The sequence below is a fragment of the Pan troglodytes genome, chromosome 21 (genome assembly GCF_028858775.2).
Source record: "Pan troglodytes isolate AG18354 chromosome 21, NHGRI_mPanTro3-v2.0_pri, whole genome shotgun sequence".
NCBI lineage: Eukaryota > Metazoa > Chordata > Mammalia > Primates > Hominidae > Pan > Pan troglodytes.
Window position 1 is genome coordinate 8,038,164 of NC_072419.2, and position 7,141 is coordinate 8,045,304.

Genomic DNA, 7,141 nt, shown 5'->3' on the forward strand with positions numbered 1-7,141 from the left:
GACTCACACAAGGCCGTATTACGACATTTCATCATACTATAGATAAATTAGATCCTGAAAGATTTCAGAAAGTAATATGAGATCACACATAAAGGAACAGGAATCAAAATGACATTACCCTTCTCAACAACACTGGAAGCTCCAAGAGAGTGCAGCAATGCTTTCATCCTAAGAGAAAATAATTATCAATACAAAATAATATTCCCAGCTAAACTATCAATCGTGAGGGTAGAAGAAAGGCATTTTTAGCCATTGTGTGGGAGTGTTATAATAATGGTCCCAGTGAACCACACCTCCCTGTATCCGCACCACTTTGCAATGAGAAATTTGCTGTTTCTCCTAGTGAGAGAGGGAGTCTATTTCTTTACCCTTGGGCCTGGGCTGGCCTGGTGACTTGTTTTGACCAATACATGGAAGAAGTGACATTATGTGAGTTCTGCAGCTGATGCTTTAAGAGGCCTTGACGTTTCTCCTCACCTTCTTGGAACCTTGAGACCACCATGCTGTGAGAAGCCTGGGCATATCTACTGGAGGCCGAGGGGCCACATGACACGTCTAAAACTCATACATCAAGACATGGTAATATAATGTGAAATTCCTAGAGCAGCTTGATGCTAGTCTCTATTTGGCTACCTTTTTCTTTAGAATTGCTTATATAGTTAGTGTATGAGATTTTTGTTATATTTTGCAAATATTTTCTCTCCATTATAGCTCATCTTTTAGCTTTGTTTATGGCATGTTTTTATGATAGAGAAGTTTCATTTTTTATTTTTAAGTGGTTACATCTATTAATAATTTCCTTTGTGTCTCTGAGGTTTTGTTGCTTAAGAAGGACTTCTCAAAGATTTAACCTTATTTTTTACTTAAAAAGCAAAAAAAAAAAAAAAAAAAAAAACCAAAACAACGATCACAACATAAGCCAGTATAAGCAACTGGTTCGTGCAGGATGGTGGTAGTTATCAAAGAGAGCGGGGTCTAAAGCTCTAAGTAGTCGTCTGGAGAAAGCCAGGCAGAGACTTGCTGCTTTTCTGTCCTTCTTTCCCTTCTCATCCAGCTTGAAAGCTGCACCCATCAAGTGCGTCCTGAATCTGACGATTCACTATCTTCACTTCCGCCAGTCTGCTCCAGGCCTCCATCCTTTCTGGCCTAAATGAACCCCAAAGCTGGCTTGTGTCCTGCATCCGTCCGCCACTCTTGCCCTTGTTTCACTTATCTATTGCTGTGAAATAAACTTCAAAACCAAGTGATTCAGTCTCACGATTCTGGTTTTCCTGGGCTGAGTGGGGTGGTTCCTCTATTCATGTGATGTGGCTGGAGCTGTGGGCATTTGTGGGCTTGAATGGGCTGAGTGTTCACCGTGGTTCATTCACATGGTGGCAGCTGGCTAGGTTCTCAGCTAGGACGATGGCCTCTCCATGTAGCTTGGGCTCAGAGCCAGTGTTCTGAGAAGGAAGTAGAAGCTGGCAGTCCTATTGAGGCCTGGGCTTGAAGTCCCAGAACATCCTTTCCCACTGCCTTGTAATGATCAAAGTAGTCACAAGGCCAGCCTAGATTCAAGGGCTTGGAGGAATACTACCTTTCAGTCAATTTCCCAGTTTCCAGAGACTTTTAAAAAAACAAACGGCTCGACACAGTGGCATGTGCTACTCGGGAGGCTAAGGTGGGAGGATCACTTGAGCCTGGGAGGTTGAGGTTGCAGTGAGCTGTGATTACACCACTGCACTCCAACCTGGGTGACAGATCAGACCTTGTCTCAAAACACTATCCCCAAAACAAATAGACATAATTCTCCTGCTGGAATCCACTGCTCACTAGACTTATATTGTAATAGCCTGCCTCACCTGGCCCCTGCCTAACTCTGTCCCTCACACCTTTGCTCTGTCCCTAAAGGCCATACTGCTGTTTCCCCAGCACCCCAAACTCACCACCCTTCAGGGACTTAGCCTAGAACAATTTTCCTCCAGGACTTCACTTGGCCACTTCACTCCATTGCTTCCAGACGGCTGACATTATTTGCCCATCTGTTTTGGGTCTCCTTCACTGGCATGAATGTAAGGTCCTTGCCAGCAGCACTTTTCTGTCCTATCCTACGTTCACTCTTAGCATCTAGAATGGTGTTATCACAGGAAAGGCATAAAAGTATACTCTGTGGTTAACTGAATTTACTTGCCTAAATCTTGGGCATGTGATGCTTTGAGAAATATACAAATTAATGTTAAACAGAACCACAGTGGTCAGTAACAGGCACATCCAACGATACACTAGTCCTGCATACATACCCACTGGCATGTTTCTACCTTCCTAATAAGAGCTGACAGCCGTTTGGCTGCATGCTGTACAGGACAGCTGCTGCTGCAAACTCAGCCTCTGATGGGCCCATAGTCGATCTGCCCACTGCATGCCTTGAACTCAGGGAATTCAGATGAACTCATCACACACTCCAGCCAGAAGCTAGAGGGCTGCTGGCCTTGACATTTTAATGCATTGTTGGTGTCAGCTGCCCTTCACTGATTCACTCAGTTCTAGAGGTCTGAATGAGAATCCCTACGCTGGCTTCTCAGTGGTTCTTAAGAAGCCAGTGTAGCCCAAGGTCATCCACCCAAGTGAACCCACACTTATCCAGGAAGCAAGAGGTGTGGCAAGGGCAGAATTCTAACAGACATCCATTCCACACGTGTCAGAGACAAAACTAAGTCCAAGATAAAATCGACAAAGGCTATTTATTCATAAACGTGCAGCAGGGGAACCCTTCTGCTGAAACCTTTGTTTTGGTAAGGGTTCAGAGGTGTTAGACGTTATAGAGTAAAAAGGAGAAATACTGACAGTGTTGACTTGGCAAATGTCATATAAGGGTAGGATTTGTGGAAGCAAGCCAAGAGACAAAGTGGTCTTCAAGTACATTTGACTTGATTAGCTTCAAGGAGGCAGGTGAGCAGTTTGGGAACATTTCAAAAGAGGAAAGGGGCGGAGAGTTTTCTGTGGCCAGCCGTTTCCTGGGAAAGGTGAAGGCTGATGGGATGCTTCTTTGCAGTCTGTCATCAGGGTTCTTAGGGGTGTAAGAAGGGAGGTTCCTCTTCAAAGACTTTCCTCCCTGTCTAATTAAGAATAAATAGTAACTTCTCTTAGGAGCAAAACTTATTCAAAGACCTGTGCTAACATTCTTAAATATCTGCTAGCCGTAATAAAGAAATCAAGGTACTTTATGTTCTTCGCTCTCACAATTTAGCTTAAATATCTGCCCTGGCAATGCTTATACTGGTCCAAGCAAGCATTAGGTCATAGCCTGTTCCTCTTCCTTATTTGAAGGTGTTTTTACCTTTCTCAGCATTCCACAAGTTACTTCCTCCTTCATTCTCCTCTGCCTTTGCCTCTTTTAAAAAGTTCTAAGTTGCTAGCCAATCAGGACAAATACAGAATGTGAGGTCCCGTTCCAGCCAATGGAAACTGGACACAGCAGTAAAGTGGACTTGTCAAGTTATAAATGACCCTGTCTCCTTTGTTCGGTGTACTCTCGTGGCAAAACTGCTGGCGAGTGTACCCTTTCTGCAGAAAGTATAAAAATGACCTTGCTGAAGAAATTAATGTTCAAGTGCTATTTCTTTGCAGCACTGAAGAACAAGCATTTCAAACAGAGGGTAGGGTGGGGTGGTGGTGGTGTTATGTGGTTGCCACAGCAGTAAGTTTCTCACATGGATCATTAACTTTCAAATAATTAAAATTTTAGAGATGCAAGGTATCTTAAAGTTCATCTGGTCACTCTGACCACCCACATTCCCACTCTCATCCCAAGTTCATTTAATGGATGGAAAAACTCAAACAAAAGGTAATTTGGCATCTAACCCTTAGCAAAGGTTAGATGTAGAATTAGAAGTTTTCCTGAATCCTAGGACTGTAGTATAACCATCATGCATTTCCAAAGTAAAACAAAAAAGGAAATTTAAAAAAAGAAAATACAGTAAGTAGCCACATAAACCACTTCTAGCTGGGTCCACTGGTCCCCCTGCTTCTTGTTTATTAACGGAATCTGTTCAGGGGCTCTAGGGCTCAGAGCTTTAGGGGAGTCTGAGCCCTTCTCCAGCCCTGGGATGATGGGTCTTGATTGATCCAGGTCAAATTCTCCACAGATTTAATTCTGGCCAATGAATATGAGAAGAAATGAGAAGGTATAAGGGTGTCTTCGTCTACTTTTTGCTGCTATAATAAAAATACCAATACATAGGGTAAATTATAATGAAGAGAAATTGATCTCACAGAGTTCTGGAGGCTGGGGAGTCCAAAATCAAGGTGTTGGCATCTGGTGAGGAGCTTCTTGCTGTCCACCCCATGGTGGAGGGTGGAAGGGCAGAAAGAGAGAGAGGGCTGGAGGCCAATAGGTGGCTGAACTCATCTTTTTATGAGGAACCCACTCCCATAATAACAGCATTAATCCACTCATGAGAGCAGAGCCCCCATGACCCAACCATTTCCCATTAGGTCCTACCTCCCCACACCCACTGCACTGGGGATCAAGTTTCCAACACATGGAACTTTGGGAGACACATTCACGACATAGCAGAGGACCACTGGAGAAAGGAAGGTTTTTAAAGATTTTTTTAGGACACTATGGAAGTGATAGCCATTGGACATGGATGGTGTTTTTGTTTTTGGCATGGGAAAAGGCTTATACAACTCTGGTCAACTTGGCAACACTAATCAAAAGTCAAAATCTCCTTTGACCCTAGGGATCCCCTACTATTAACAGTATTATATCTTATAGAACCTAGGTATTTAGGGAAGAAAAAAATGTTCAAAGATGTATTGACATTTAATAAAAGCAAATAACTGGACATAACCCAGCTATCCAAATACAGGCTATCAGGAAACACTGTGAAGGACTTTGAAATAGGTCTTGCCCACTGCCCCCACCCCTGCCTCCAATTACTGAGTGTTCTGTCTAATCTAGCCCACCTTTCTGAGTTGATTCCCTTTCATTTCACTGCCTTTGAGCTACTTTACAATTATGTAAATTAAGGGAAACTGATAATGCAGATGATTCTTGTTCATAGAAATGCAAATTGTGACCAATGGAATATAACTGATTATTGTTCTGCAGGTATCAGCCAATTTTGCCAGTTTTGTAACTACGAAGCAAATGCATTTCAGCATTCCTGCTAGGCTTATAATTATTTGTTCTTTGGATTCTCCTTTGAGCCAATTAAAGTGTCCTACTGGTTCTCTCAATAATTAACAAGTTAAATACAATCATCTTTAACATGTTACTTTTATATTTGTATGAGTCATAATTTTAACTTCTAAAAAAATTATCCTTTAACAAGGTAAAGTAAATTTAATGTTCATGTGGTATAATTTACTTAGCAGCCCTCTTAAAACAGTTATAAAAACCATATGGCAACAGGGACAAATACTCCTGATAAAAATGGCAAGTGGGGAAAAAAGCAGAAATGCAAAATTTGTACTACGTTGTGATTAAAGCTAAACATTGTAAGTGCTTAGGGCAAGAAATAGGAAGAAGGAGAAAAAAAAATTGAAGTTGGATTTGTTTGTTAGGGTGGTAGTATCCTGGATTAAAAAAAAAACAAAACCCTGACATTATTCTGTTATACATTAAAAATAATATTGGCGGGCATGGTGGCTCACGCCTGTAATCCCAGCACTTTGGGAGGCCAAGGCAGGCGGATCACGAGGTCAGGAGATCGAGACCATCCTGGCTAACACGGTGAAACCTCATCTCTACTAAAAATACAAAAAATGAGCCAGGTGTGGTGGCACGTGCCTGTAGTCCCAGCTACTAGGGAGGCTGAGGCAGGAGAATCACTTGAACCTGGGAGGCGGAGGTTGCAGTGAGCCGAGATCACGCTACTGCACTCCAGCCTGGGATACAGAGTGAGACTCCATCTCGGGGAAAAAAAAAAAAGTTGGCCCTGTATTAGTTTCCTATTGTTGCTGTAACAAATGGTTTAAAGCAACACTAATTTATCACCTTAGTAATAAATTCTGCAGTTCTGGAGGTCAGAAGTCCAAAGTGGGCATCACAGGGCTAAAATTAAGGTATGGGTAGGGCTGTGTTCCTTTCAGGAGTCCTAGGGGAAAATCCGTTTCCTTGCCCTTTCCAGCGTCTAGAGGCTGCCAGCATTCCTTGGCTTGTTGCTCTCCTTCCTCCATCTTCAAAGCCGATAGCTTAGCATCCTCAAAAGTCTGTCCACCCTCACGTCGCCTTCACTGATGCTTGTATGGATCCATGTGCTTACACTGCATCCGCCCAGGTAAATACAGATAATCCTCCTATCTCAGGGTCCTTAACCACATCTGCAGAGTCCCTTTTGCCATGTTAGGTGACACATTCACAGGTCCTGGGGATTAGGATGTGGACATCTCTGAGGACTCCCATCCCCAATCCAGAGGATTTCCCTGAAATGCCAAGTTCAGTGAGAACAGCTTCCCATATGCCTGAGTGAAGGCACAATACTGACTGTGCGAAAGGACATAGTGTGGGACTCCATTTAAATTAAATGTCAGAACAGGCGACACTAGCCTATGGTGGAAAAGAATTACAATTACCACCTCCAAGGGCGGGGTGGGGTTGACTGGGGAAGGCCATATTGGAATTTTCTGGTATGGTGATGTTCTTTATCCTGGCAGGGGCACAAAAGTGTAAACAAACACTACTCTCTAGTCTAGTCAATGACACGTACTGGGGGAATTGTAGTGATGTCTGCCATTTACTCTGAAGAGACATAATGGATAGTTTGATGGACAGATGGATAGACAGGTGATATATACATACAGTAACATGTTTATGATAGAATCTAGGTGGTGGGTATACAGGTGTTCATTTTAATCATCTTTGTGTTGTTTGAGAATTTTTATAAAAATGTTGGGGATGGTAAGATGTGACCCTGGACTATGACTCTGGCACTCTAAAAACCATAAATTAACAAAAAGAACTTAGAAAGCCATTAAGCAAGCTGTTGAATAATTTCCTTTTTAAAATCAATGGTTCTCAACCTGGGCAATTTTGGAAGGTGTCTAGAAAGGTGTGGGAGCATTCTTGACGGTCTCTAGAACTCTCAGTAAGGGCAAAGTGTTCCTGGCACCCAGGGCAGGGTCCAGAGAAGCTACTGCAACCGCGCAGCCTCTCCAC

At 42.9% G+C, this 7,141-nt stretch overlaps 1 long non-coding RNA gene across 1 annotated transcript in view; it reads left to right on the plus strand.

Moving 5' to 3' along the window:
* LOC104003489 (uncharacterized) overlaps nucleotides 1-7,141 on the plus strand; it is a 53,629-nt gene that overhangs the window by 36,264 nt on the left and 10,224 nt on the right. The gene's annotated exons all lie outside the window — the stretch shown is intronic.